Below are 14,976 nucleotides of genomic sequence, written 5' to 3'. Positions count from 1 at the left end.
AGCTCACCATAATCTTAGAGGTGTAGGCACAGTTGACCCTGATGCCCCGGACCAGCAGGTCCAGGATGTTGGCAGGGATATGGTCTGGCTCTGGCACCGCTTTGTAGTGTCTGTTTGCAATGAAGGCTTGCACCACTGTCATGCAGTTCATAGTTAGTGTGCTCGTCTTATCGGAGCAGATGGTGGTGGCGCTGCCCATCGTCTCACAGGCGTCCAGATGGCGGACCAAGTTGTTGTCCTTCATCATTTTCTGATCTAAGTGAGAGCTGTGTTACCTAAGTCTTAAGATTTTATTTCATTAACCAAAAACATCAGAGCAAAAATTATGGTTGATCTAATTTTGTTTAACAAGCATCAAAATAGTCTTAGTAGTACTATTTTAGTGGGGGTCATAGTTCCAGCTTAGCAGGAAGACAATAAATAAAACTGTAAAAAGCACACCCACACACACTCATGCAGTTTTAAAAATACTAAATAGTGAAAACATTAATCTGGGAGCTTTCAAATGTTACACTGCCGTGTCTAACAGACTGAAGAGTTCCTGTTGTCAGACTGTAATGCCACATACAAATACACCTTGACTGAATACGCTAGGGAGATGGTGACTGCCAGAGGGAGACCTTCAGGTACAGCCACCACAAGCATCGTCACACCGATGATGAAGAAGTTGACCAGGAACTGCACGTAGATGGGCACACAAGCGTAGGACCAGACAACAGCCTGGATCCAGAAGGTATCAATCAGGAAGCGAATGATTAGGATGAAGACGGTGAGAGCCGACATGATCAGACCTGAAGGCAGAGACAGAGTAGGAAGTTCGTCTGTGAACCTGACTGAGGGTACAAAAGGTGTTGTGGGTTTGCTGTGATCTGCACTGGACAAGGTTTAAAACAAACTTATACAGAAGCTATAAAATCCTTCTTACTGAGTCCTATACAGTCATATCTTTTCTATTGCAGATACAGTAGGCAAGTCGAATCCGTGTGTTTGGTCAGTTGGTTGGTTAGCGGCTAGTCTTTTTGACCAGTGACTGCGTTTTCCCGCCAACAGTTAGGAGTTCACCTCCTAAGGGCAAAACATTTTGTCATCTTAAATAAAAAGTTTAAGAAACAAAAAGGATGAGTTGTTTAGAGAGTCCTCATCCTGCTGTGGTTTGTATATCCCAACTGTGCATCCTTGATTACAGCTCCTCCTGGAGCCTCTTTACTCTCCTCGGTCCTCCACATGAATTTCAGGAATTAAGGCAGACTTCAGTATAGCGTATTAGGTTTGAGTTTTCTCAAAGGTAGGAGACAAATCAGACAAAATTACTTGTCTTGCTGTCATCGAAGTCATGGTTCGACAGTTCTCTAGTTAGTGCTGCTTATGACTCTGCTGTTCCTGTTTATTTTTCTTCTTGGCCATATTAGTCTTTTTTGTGTGCAACCTTTTTTTGTCTTACCTTGTTTTTCTGGTTGAATTAATTATTTGGCTTTATTCTGTCCACTGCGTCTGTGTTGCCACCTGAGTTTGTTAGAGTAAGAAGCAAGCACAAGAACAAGGGGAGACTGGACCGCGCTCACTCTCCCAATTTGTCCCTCATGTGTATCAGATGTAGACTTTGTGGCTGTTTCAGTTCTAAAAAAATTTTAGTTTGGGGTTTTTTGCGTGTTTTAAATATTCACAAGCATGATGATGTATAGATGTGTGGTCTATTTCTTAGCAGAGAGGTGGGCCCATGCTCTCATATGCTGTTGACATGTCTGACTCTCAGTCTCCATCATTTATCAAACTCTGTTTGTACCTGCTTGGCCGATGTGCACAGCCAGCCTGGTGAGCTTCCCTTGCAGGATAGATTTCTCTTTTCTCTGTACGGGTTTTTTCTTCTCTGGTTCACTCTCAGTTTCGAGTGGTTGCATCTCCACAGCGGGGCCGTCCTTGTTTTCTGCTACAGTCGACAAAAGAAATGTCAATAAAACATTCAGCTTGTTTGTTTGGTTGTTTTTGTTTTTCCACGTTTCCTCTTATAAAGGCTCTCCCTTAATTTTTTTTTTTTATCCTTGTGTGCCTAAATATACACTGGGGGATTCTTGACTTTAAAACCCTACCAGGAAGAGAGAGAGGTTGTTACTCTCAGACCCTGAGTTTAACAGAAGTGTTCACTATGATGTGTGTTGACTGACTGCAAACTAAAGATTTTTTTAATCACTGTTAAAGTTTAAATAACTGGTGAGTGAGAACAGCTTGGATGTTAAAGTACTGCTCAGGCATTTTAAGCAAACGAGAATTAAATGACTCATGCTGTGCTTAAAAAAAAAAATGTGTACATATATATTGCATCATAAAAAACACAAAGCTGTTTGTTGGAGGGCGGTGTTTTAGGCTGCTGAATTTTTTTGATGTTGTGTTTTTGCTAAAGTTTCAAACATGTGTCTGTTTATCTGAACCAATCATGCTCACATGTGCAATCACTCACTTCTAAGGTCTTATGAGCCAGCCAACTGATATCATGGTTATGTTAAGCTGAGCAACTACATAAATGTTATTAATGCATAATAACATAATATTAATGTTATTATGCATTTTCTGCATTTCCATGAAATGCCTTGTCGGCGTTGCTCAAATGAGACCCACAAGTATGGACACACATGATTATTAATAAGTAAAAAATGAGCAAAAAGTCAAATATAAAATGAATGTCAGTCACTTTTTCACTGGATTGGTGGATTGTCATGAGTTGGATTGATTCTGCAGATATACCAGCTAATACAATTATTACGTACCAGTTTATTGCAAAGACAACCCATGTGTGGGTTCTAAGTCAGAGAGGACTGGTATGAATAAAATGCACACTGTCAGTGCCGCGCTTGTACACTTCCTTTCTGGAGTGAAATATGATCTTTCTGCTGCTGAACTTACCTTCTGGGAACCTTGAGTCTTCTATCCCCCAGTTTTTCTGATCCACATTGCCTTCCTCACCTGTACCAACCAGTGTGAAGACGATTCCACTCTGAGAGTGATCTTGGCTGTATTTTGGTGTGAACAAGAGCAGAGTGAGTCACCTGACAGCAACATGACGTCTTTGTCAAGTTTCTTCTTGACATGATCCGACTCTCCAGTTATGGAACTCTCGCCGACCTTAAGATCATTGCCCTGAATCAGGACACCGTCAGCAGGGAGGAGGTCACCTGGAATGCCAACACCTAGAGGTAATAACTGTTTGGCCACGTGATTAACTTTTTTTTTTTGTTTGTGTTTTGGTTTTTTTTTCATTGGTGTCTTTGGCTTGTTTTTTGCCTAAAAAGTTAAAAGGTCCCCATTTGGATCCTGGAAGGAGATATAAATCCCTTCAGGGTTGCATCAGGCACTCGCGGTAAATCAAACATGAGTTACCCAGGTGAAAACCTCTTGTGAATAAGAAAGCAGCCGAAAGTAGTTTTCTTTGCTGTCTTGGACTTTCTTACGTGACATTCTGCACCAACCTAGTCTTTATGATAATGTGTAACGTTATGGCTGTTATTAATTCAGGCATGAGCAGAATCACTCAGATTGGAAAAATTTTATATAAAGAGATAATTAAATTGCTCAACTAGCTAAGAATCAATCTTCGACTACAGATGGATGTTAAAACTATCTTGCTGGTACAGACTGACATGTGTTCAAGTAAATAACCTGTAAAAGAGAATTTTATTCTTTCATGTCATATTTTCTGATTGGGTTTGGGGAAATCAAAGTTAATAATATATTCTTTAAAGTGAAGCATTAAATAAATAACATCTCTGGCATCATTACTGATGGTCTGATAAGAGAGTGTTGGAGTGAGTAACTCATAGAAATCATGCTTGGACAACACCAGCTGTGTAAAATCAAATTTCTTACCATATTTGCGATATCACCAACCATGATCTCGGACACCTTGATCTGGATCATCTGCCCCCCCCCCGGATCACTGTGAACTTCTACGCCTGTTCAATGTGGTTCTGGAGGCCACGGAACTGCTTTTCCTTACTCCACTCATTGAAGGCCGTCACTAGTGCCACAACCACTACAGACAGGAGAATGGCAGCGCCTTCGATCCATTCAGCCTCTGCTTCACCTTCATTCTCCACAACGGTAGCTGCACTGCCGCAGTCTGCAGGGATATACACAGGCTGAAAGTTTACTTTGATGAACAGGCACTTCTGAACACCACACACACACACCATGAGTGCAGTGTCACACGCCTCTTGCTAAGCCTACTGGAAAAAACTGCTTTGTGCTTTTCTGTTCGAGACTGGCTTACAAAAATCTAAACTCCTTCCTTATTTTGAGTAAATTAAATATACTCACTGTGTCTTTCAGCACTGGGTGGATGGTAAAAAGAAAGGCCAAGAGAAATGATGGCTGCCATAACCAGGATAATGAGAGTGATGTCCCGCAGGGCTGCCCACACCAACTCCAAAGTTTTTTTGGCTTCTTAGGGGGGATAACATTTGCTCCAAACATCTCCATCCTCCTTCGTAAGTCTTCTGGGTTTCCATCCAAACCTGCAGCAGGAGTTACAAAAACATTACAACTTCTATTCACTTCTATTCTATTTTCTATCCAGGTATGCTTTTACTGCATTGGCAGCGTGTTTGGGATCAAACGTGCAGCCTGTTTTATTCTTGTCACCATGGGGTATGTTAGTATATCTGAATCAAACTTGTGCAATCTGCATACTATGTGCCCCCATTTCTCTATTGAAGGAAACCCATTTACCTGTGACGTGTAGATGCATCTATGGCATCAGTTTCACAATCCTAGATGACTGCCTTATTATCGCATTCACAAACCACACTGCCCACTCGCTCAGCAGGGAATAACAATACCGGAGAGGGATTAAAAAGGTCAAAGCCTACTCCTTTCTATTCTCATTTAGTATTTTAGTATTTCTTCATCTATTTTTTTTTTTTATTGTAATTCTAAGCATTCTGTTGTTCGTATTTATTGTTGTTATACTACTCACATGTCCTGATGTGTAAGTTAAGGAGCAAAGTGCCACATATTTCAGCAACATTTAAAATATGATTGGACTGCTGAAGAATGTAACTCATGGTTTCAAACAGCCTTTAAATGCACACAGTATTTGTAAGGACCTAGTCTCTTAGACTGAGACTGTTTTAACACAGTGACCTCACATTTTTTTAATCCCCATTAAACAATGATTAAATTAGTCATCAGGACCATCCTGAGAAGTAGACTATTATTTAGAATAAAAATATTTTACTTTCGCTAGATTTAAAGAAGTGATCAGACAGATCTGTTGCTTTGTGGGGTTGAGAAATACTTTCTGTTGATATAAAATATAAGATTACAATATTAATTCAAATTCACCCAAATATAGTAACTTCTGGTCTAATAAAAAAAATAGCAGCAACATGGCAGCAGCTAAAAACTACGGTTTCATCTTTTGTATGCAGACCATAGTGGAAGTAACATACCTCTGTTAGGTGATGACTTCAGCCTGGCACACAGTACTTTACTACACTCCTGTGTAGTAAAGCCCGCACTTATGTTGTGCTGACTCTACAATACAAAGACTCAGTTGAGTGAAAATGCAGCCAATGCCAGAATAAGAACTCTTAAAGCACTTCAGAAGGTCTGGAGAACTGTGGCTTAAAACCACTTGAAAAGAGTTAGGGGGGAAAACACAAGGTGGCTCCTTGGAACCAAAATATTTTTTAAGGAGTGGTGACTCATTTATTTTCAACCAAATCATGGTCTTTTTCAAAGCCTTTGCCAATATAGCTTATATACTTATAACTTGTATGTATTAAAGTACATCACCAAAGACAAACTCATAAATTAAATGTTATGAGTTCGTTTACATTTTATGACTAATTTGGTTAACATCAGTTGCCAGTGGTAGTTTGTTTAGCTAGCTAGACAGCCTTCAAAAGTCGCTATTGGGTTGTTTTAACTGCACATTTACACTTAAGTCATTTATATTAAAGCTATACTTCTGTGTGACAACTATGTTCTCACTCACCTTAAAATGAATATAATTGCTGTAAACTGAAATAATATGATTATTTCTCTGCCTCTACAAAAAAAACTGCATTTACAAACTATGGCAGCAACTGATAAAAGTGAAATGAGAAGCCGTTAGGGTCAATAGATGTGTTTCGGAAACAAATTGTCCTTTTTTTTTTTCATTTGTTAGAGAAAGGCATTTTTATTTAAGAAAAAAAAAGTCTTAATAAAGTCAGCAAACATAAAATCCCTCATGACACCTTTTTATGCCTGGGAGTGTTAAGGGTCTCGAAAAATGCCATAAAATTTGTGGGAAAATACTACACTCTTTGTGGTCACTGAACGCTGCTTTTCCTGCCTTTCGAGGAAAACTACCATGGGTAAAAACTGTAATTTTATTACATTTATTTGGTTTATATGATGTCATTTTTGTAAAATGCTCTTCAGAATCTTCCCTAATTTGACTGGATCGAGCTCCTCTGCAGTTATCGAGCAACTAAAGATCTCTAGACTAGAACTATGTGTTGAATGACCCTTTTTTATTTAGTGATGTATACCTAGGTGATATAGGTGAGCGTTTCACTCTCCTATGGTGTGGACATCATTTAACTGCAACATAAAATATTTATTTGCAGTTGTCGTAGTGCAATATGTTGCACAGCTCTTGCCTTCTTTCCCTCTGTGAACTTTTGTGTCTGTTAGACGTGCAGCAGCTGGTACAGTGTTAGACTGATGAAAGAAGGGTGACAGCAGGATGGAGGGATGGGAGATGTTACTGGAGTGGAGCGCAAGAGGGTAGGGGGGAGGTTGTATCAAACACTAGTCTAATGAGCCATCTGTAGTGGCAGCACTGTGGAGGTTACACCTGACCTGCTAACGTCAAACAATGTCACACAAGAAGACACCCATAGGCAGTGTACCATGTTGGATGAGTACATTAAAAACAGCAGGATCAGCTAATGCGAACTCGAATACAGCTCACACATTTGTTTCTAAACAAGAAGTCCAAGCACTTTTACAGTACATTCATACAGCACACACCCCAAAGGAAGCTTGAGGCAGTTTGAGGTTCTTTATTGATATCTTTGATATTCAGCAAAACAATAGACTGAGGTAGACTGATGAGATGTCCACGTGTACGTCAACTTTGGCAGCTGGGAGAAGCTTCAGCACTGCAGAAGAGGATAAATGAATGATCAGGTGTACAGATGCTTGTATGTTACTTAAAATAATGAGGTTCATCTAAACGAACTGATCTTCTTAAGGGCATTCCTCTCTTGATTATGTTTTTCCAAAAAGAAAATTATTTTCTGCATCTTTAAAACACAAGCAAAAATAAATAAATAAATAAGGTGGCAGTAATGCCTAAAACAACACTGTCACCTGTAGATAAAATGACCTCCTGTCACTGAGTAATCGTTGTCTGTTATCATTATCACTGAGTGCTCGTTTGGCGAGTGTAACCAATGTTATTTTTAGTACCTATAACTTACAAATGTCCCCTGAACGCATCACACACAGGCAAAGTTACTGTTACATAACGCAGACAGCTGTACAGCGCAGCAGGGATGACATTTTTTCTAAGCATCCCCTGGCCCCCAAGGAATGGAGAAGTAAAAGCCTCGGGCTACAAACAAAACAGAAGTGTTTTTGAGGCATTTAATGGCTTTAAAACTCACAGGACAGGTATTGCGTATTTAAAGCAGCCAAATAAAACTTTAACAAACAAACTGAAATGAGCAAAACCAGCCAGGAAACTAATTGAAGCTTTGATTTGTTTTAAGTATTTTTTTTAAATCTGTAAAACAACAAATATGACCTTGACATTAAGCAGTTTGTGTTTGTGACCTATTAGGTCATCACTGTGTGCAAGTTTCACTAGATTGTTACCTTACTGCAGGAGCATTCTTCTGCAGCACTTTATAAGGAAGCACTCCTTGAATAACGGCGGTTGCACACAGTTTGTTTGTCTACTTAAAATGTAGCTGTGCAGATTGTGCAGAGATCTTCTCATCCAAACAACATAACTGAGTAACATTTGGCTCAGCAAACCAAAAACAGCTTATAACTTGAAAATAAGACGATAAAGGATAGGCTAAAGGTTTGGTGATTAGTTGTGAGAATAACATTTAGGGTTAAGCATGGGAATGCATTAGTGTGGATGGAGACTCCCATTGCGATGGCCAAGAAAACATGCTTGCATATATGTTTGATTTTCCCCACACACACAGTGAAGCAGCCAGCAGTCCCTCTTGAGGAAATGTTGGCAATGGAGGCCAAAAACACAAGAACCGCTCATCCAATAACTCCAAATTTGGCACTGCAATTATTTGGGTCTTGAGGAATGCACGTGCCAAGTCTGAAATAGACTGAAGAGCTGGTTTTGGAGATGGACAGAGAACAGACGGAGGGAAATTCAGAGATTTGTTGAGCTGCTAGTTGGATTAATTAGGATAATGCACTGATTTCTGTGAGTGTGGTCTCGAATGTTACAATTCTTTTGTTTCTTTGTCAAAGCAAAGCGATACATTGTATTTTGCAGTCAACATGACTTTTCTGTCTAAATTACTTTCATTATTTATCATCATCTCTTCTCCATCTTCTCACTTGGGTCTGCCTACATTATATCCATTATTGTAAATGAAGCTGGGCTGTAAATCACAGCCAAAGAATCACCCCTCCATTAAGGTCCTGCTCATAATCACGCTCCAGAGCATAAACTAACAGAACACGATATAGACGAGTAAGCAATTGATTCCCAATACACTTCAGGGACTCTCAGAGGTTTCTGATCACCCATAGCAGCATGATCTGCATGATGTGCATCTACATCATTAGTCCATGTGGATGAGGACAATGGGTTAATTCGAAATGGTCCAGTTTGGGCATGAATGATAGAAATACTCTAATGAATGTCCAGAGAATTGGGGAAAGGGAGAAAACCACATAACTGCATTATTTTAGCACTTCACCTCGCATTTTCCCAACAAACTGATAAGAGGAATCACTGGTGCATCTCCTCAAGCATCCTCTCTGTCGGCTCCACTTTCATGGAAGCATGAATCCCTGCCCTCATCCATCCCTGCTGTGCATGTCCACACAGGCAGAAATAAGCATCTTCTCATGGGGAGATGCAATGAATTCTGGTAAACTGACGCTGAGGAAGCAAACGCCGGCCTCTGTGCTGATGTGGAGCTGAACGCTTAATGGAATTATTGTGCTCGGTGTCCTCAAAGAGCAGCCATCTGCCACATTATCAATGCCTAGGTTAAACAATCCAGTGCTATTTTCTATCCAAAGGCTGAATGCCCCAAAGCCATGGAAATGGGGGCATAATGCGGCACCAAAGGCAGCAGAGTGTTTTCAGCTTTCATGTCGGGCCAGTAACAGAAAGAGAGGGATGAATGGGTGAGCTACAGGCTAAGGAGTCGATTTGTGAACTGGAGCACTGAATAGACGCCTCATCGATTGAAGAATTGTGATGATTACAGGGTTCGCTGCTGTGTAGTAATGCAATAGGCAAAGCCATCACAGCCTGTACTGTTATCTGGCCAAATGATTTAGACCCTGCCTCGTTAATAGCGGCCATCCATTCTGGGCAAATGGCTGTGAATTTATCTAACGTGGCCCTGCGACACATGAATAAACAGGAAGATGCACGCGTACACACATCCGTAGGGAAAATACACATGACCGGGGGGGGTACTCTTTTCCTGAACATCCACTGCAGAGCAGTTCAGCCTCTGGGAACATATGAGGGTGAGGACAGATATAAACAAACCTCTCACACTGTAACTCCATGATTAAGCGCACATCCATTTTTAACAGCCGTCTACAAATGAATTACGCTGGTCGTCAAACACAGTAAGTGCTCCCTGAGGAAAGATGAAGGAGAGAAGAGAGTGGAGGGTGCTCAGAAAATGCCATATTTGCCACATTACTATTCATGTTTTTTTTTTTTTTATCCCCCACCCATTAATTATCCTCTAGAGCGGTCCTCAAAAAATGAGCTTGTGTGAAGAGCTTCTTCATGTTTGACAAAAAAGAAAAAAAGTCCTTCTCAGGATAAAAGCATCGACTTACCATGGTCCACAAAGTAATTAAGAGTCAGACGGTAATAACTCTGGTGAGAGAGAGGAATTAATAGAAACACAGAGGATTTCTTTCCCAACTTTTAGAGTGATTATTTTAATTGTTTCATCCCAACTTCTACTTTCAATTCATCTCCCTTTCTTTGTTACTCACTTCCTCCATCATTCTGTAGAACCTTTGAGGAAAGGCCCCAGAACATGCCTGATCAATAATGTGCCAGCAGAAAAAATTAATTTATTCTGTTTTTTCTGTTTTTCGCTTTCAGTTGCTGTTCCTTTGCTCAGATCGATGGATTTCAATTCCAGCAGCAAGGCGTTGTCGTCTGGGCCTGTAACACTCCCGTGAATGGGTGGAAACATGGTGCATGGCTTCAAACGCACTGTACTGTCCAGCATTACTGTACAATAAAAGATTAGCTCATAGTTTTGGCGTGCGGGTTAATGACCTAAACTCTGCATCAACACAAATGCCCCCTCATCATTACTAAAGCACCTTTATTGCTGCTGCTGTGATGAGTTTATATCTGTAATAATGCCGGTGGCAGCGCTCTGTTGTTGCTCCCAGAGAACGTGGGAGTCGGTTATTATTTTGGGGAACAGTCAGCTCAGAGTCGTCCCATAAGAGGTGCCATTAGCATTCCTGTGCTGATGTTGGCAGTGATTAGAGGCAGGGCGAGAGGGTGGCCGGGGAAAGTGGAAGGGTGGCTCAAAGAGGTAATAGGTGCTGACTTACAGCCAGTGATGAAGGAACGACAACATTAGCTGACAGAAGGTCTGGGACAGAGGCCAGCTCGACCGGATCGGGAACACACATCCCGGTTTTTGCACCAAACACATTTCTGGTTCAGATGAATCGGGCTACGTTTTAAAGAGAGAACTAATTTGACATTATTCTCATTTTCGAATTATAAAATGTATATCCACGTGACCCATACAGAGCCAGAGGGAAAGAAATGGTGTATATGTTGGGATGATGAGTAAGTGGGTCGTTCTCACTATAAAATCTTGCTACTTTATGAACGCTAACGGCATCTCACAAAAATATATAACGTGTCTTTTGGCTTGATTGCAAAAAGTGATAGACTGTCCTGCAAAACTGAGTAGACGTGGACCTTCATCATGAAGATTATATCATTGCTGCAGTTTGTTTAAATTATTACTTAAAAGTACATTTTCTAAATGATCCCTCACAGATATTGGTAGGTGCACCTTACTAGTATTGGGTTGGACCCCCTTTTGTCTACAGAACTGTCCAATTTCTTTATGGCACATATTCAAACAAGGTGCTGGAAACATTCCTCCGAGACTCTGGTCCATGTTGACATGATAGCATCATACAGGTGCTGCAGATTTCTCAGCTTCAGATCCATGATGTGAATCTCCTGTTGCGTGCTCTTTTGGATTCAGATCTGCTTACTGTGGAGGCCATTTGAGTACAGGGAACTCACTGACATGTCCAAGAAACCAGTTTGAAGTGAAATAAATTTTGTGAATGAGGAGATGAGTACACTGGGATCATAACGGCATGGAAATGGTCAGCAACAATAGGTTAGGTAGGCCTTAGTGTTTAAACAATGCTCAGTAGGTACTAAGAGGATCAAAGAGTGCCAAGAAAATATATCCCTGAAAGCTGGATGATCCATGCTGGAGTTTCAGTTTGTTGTTCTTAGCTGACGCTGAGTGTCACCCAGTGTGGTCTTTGGCTGCTCCACCACATCTGCTTGTGCATTCAGAGGTGCTCTTCTGCATACTTTGGTAGAAATGAGTGCTTATTTGAGTTACTAATGTCTAATAATTAATCAGATTAAAGGAGACAGCTGCTGCTCATCAGATATGTTCTCTTCGTAAGGTCATTCTTTGCTAATCCTAGAAATGGTTGTGTGTGAAGATCCCAGGATACTCTGAAATACTCACACCAGCCAGTCTGGCACCAAGTTCCGGTTCTGATGCTTGGTTTGAACTTTAGGAGGTCGTTTTTGACCATTTCAAAATGTGTAAATATAATAAAGGTTGCTGCCATTTGGTCGGCTGATTAAATATCTGCATTATCCAGCAGTTAAAGGTGTACATAATGAAGTGGACGGATAAACAAGTGCATGAATACTGAAAGCATGATTTTTAGAGCTGATTGGAAAACATTAAAAAATAAAACAGCGCATCAGGGAAGAGTGGAATGAACAAAAACAGATTTTCCTTTAGGAGAATCTCTGCAGGGTCTATTCTGTTTAGTTTTAACAACAAACAACTTTCAACAACAACTAAAGACTGCATATTGTTCAGTCAATTTAATGACTGCTGCGTGAACATCAATACTGTTTGTGGCTGATAAAGCGCTAAAGCTTCTATAATGCATATTTTTAAATGGGTCAGATGACTGAAGGAGATCTTTATCCTGACAACCCTACAGAGAATTCTACTTTTCCACTGACCTTTTGTTTTATAATTCAACAGGAAGCTCATTTCAGCCATCATTAAACAACATACTGACAAAACTAGCAGCTATGGGGTGAACATACTGCAGCATTAGCTACTAAAAGGCCAGTTACATCCCTCAGGAGTTGGAAATGCAAAACAGCCCTATGAGAACGTCGATTATGATCATTTCACTCATTAGGTCACCAGAAACATATTTCATATTTAATGATAACATTGTTCTGTGTATGCTGCGCAAATAGCCTGATTTAAAAAGGACATCATTTATAAGATCATTGTTTGTTTCCCATGAGTGTGAGTCACTAAAAGAATCTGTTAGTACATTAATCAGTACATTTTCAGCTCCCCTACACTTTCGAATTGGATTCATCCTCCTATTTCAAGATGATACAGTAAGTTCATCCCTGTGTTAAGAGCATAATTCAGTGAGTGGGATGACTTGCTAATAATCCCCAGCCTCTTTCCCAGGAAATCTTGCTGTGTGGGTAAACAGCAGTTCAGCTGGAAAATTGTTTTAAAATCCGTCCTTTTGACTTGTGAGAAATGAGATTCCTGGTAGCAAAAACAGCAAAAACAAACGGTAAAAAATAGCATGAACGCTTGAGCTGAGCAACATTCCTGGTTCAGTGTATGAAAGCCTTCACAGTTCAGTCTGTGTTCAGCCACATGTGTTAAGCTGCTTTTATTCTAGACATTAAATTCTCTCAAACAAATTGAAAGCAAACATTATCTAAGAAGGTGGTGCAGTGTTCAACAGTATGCCCTCAAAGAACGTCCTGAGTTTGAATCCACCAGCCAGCTGGGACCTTTCTGTGTAGAATTTGCATGTTCTCCCCATGCATGTATGGATTCACTCCATGCAGTGGATTTTCTATAGCGTGGTATCTACAACTGTCTAAATGTAGTGAGACCGTAACCCTTTAAACCTTTGATAACACTGGCCAAGCAGTCCTAAAGTGCAGCCTCCTTTACATTCCAGCAACCGTCACACAGGCATGGAGATCGATTGATATCCACCTAGCAACCACCAGTAATGAGTAAAAAATGAGTATTCCCCACCTGGTTGTGAGTGGTTGCTCCACTCATGCAGGCCTGGAAACCATGACCCCATGGTAATGACCAGCTGCTAAGGGGAAAAGTGTGTAACTGTGTGGTAGTGAGAGGTTGGTGAAATTAGTTGCAAAGTGGTGTATGGTGCTGCACTGAAAACCTCATGATTGTTTTAGTTGCTAGACTATTGCTGTGTAGTTTGCAGAGAAGGCACCAACTCATCTACAAACACTCGCCTACTAAGCAGAGGACAACACAAACCAGAAAGAAGTTTGACTTTGAAAGAGAGAAGTCACCTGGTTTGGTTTACATCGCTCTTTTTCAAGTTTCATTACCGCTTTGTGGTTAATTATCAAGTGTTTGCAGACGAATCTGCATCTTCCATGCAAGCTGCAGGCAACCATGAAGCCTGTACAGATTACTCTGATAGTGAACAGTAATTAAGAGATTACAAGCAGGTTTTTGATGCAGCATCCTTTTTGCAACCACCTTTACCCAGCAAACCCACACAACCAGGTCAGAGAATACACTTGTTTTTTTTCAGGGTCAGCAACCAGTCCCTTTTCCTCGGAGGTTGAAATAACAATATACCAAAAAGACATGTCCGTGACCTTAAAGCTCAGGCTTTTTAATGCTCTAAACTCTGTTTTGACAGCTTTTTTTTTTGTCTTAGATCTGTATGATGTCAGCAAGAGCTGATTAAAAACAGTACCCCGCCCATCAGCTCTCCATAACTTAAACTTGTGAAGGATAGCTGATCAAGAAAAAGTGGCTTTAAGCCCTATTAGCTTAAAGCTTCACTATGTCCCATTATAAGAATTACTTATAGCTTTGTGTGATCCTGTAAAATGAACAAAGCTACTCTGGTAAAGTCTGAGAAAGACTATCTGGAGGTTGAAATGATCCATGGCTGAGTTCTAAAAAAAGGACATGCCTTTGCATTTTTTTTTTTAAACAGACATGGTTCATTACATCCAATTTGTCCAGTGCTTCACTGGTTCACAAGATTGCACCGATGATCAATTACTGCTGATTAAATCATGTAAAAATCACCGGAGACACCAAGAATACAGAAGAGTTTAAAGAATAACAGAAACATTTTAAGCATATTAAACACTTTCCTTGAAAACAGAAGCAGTAGAGTGTTTGGTTACTGGTGAGTAAAGAGGCTTTTTTCTTCCTGTTTCAACTGAAATTTCATTTCAACCCATCTTCTAAATGTGTACCGAGAATGACAGCATTACTATTTCCACTCAGTTCCCAAAATAACGTAGCCTGCAGTATATTATGGAGGCTAAAGTGCAAAAGGCTTCTGGTGACTCCTTTATATATGAAAGTAGAGATCAGGTGGTATTGAGTACTAAAGGAGGAGGTTGAGTGGATGGCTTAGTGTGTATTGTAGTTACTTTGGGAGACGGCTCTTAAAATC

At 40.4% G+C, this 14,976-nt stretch overlaps 1 pseudogene; it reads right to left on the bottom strand.

The window, feature by feature from the left end:
• LOC146365512 (plasma membrane calcium-transporting ATPase 1-like) overlaps window positions 1-14,976 on the bottom strand; it is a 58,651-nt pseudogene that overhangs the window by 9,513 nt on the left and 34,162 nt on the right.

Source organism: Perissodus microlepis, chromosome 19 (genome assembly GCF_051167445.1).
Source record: "Perissodus microlepis isolate ML-2025 ecotype Zambia chromosome 19, ASM5116744v1, whole genome shotgun sequence".
NCBI classification, from domain to species: Eukaryota; Metazoa; Chordata; class Actinopteri; order Cichliformes; family Cichlidae; genus Perissodus; species Perissodus microlepis.
Note: the sequence above shows the minus strand (reverse complement) of the source record. Positions and strands in the feature narration are given on the sequence as shown.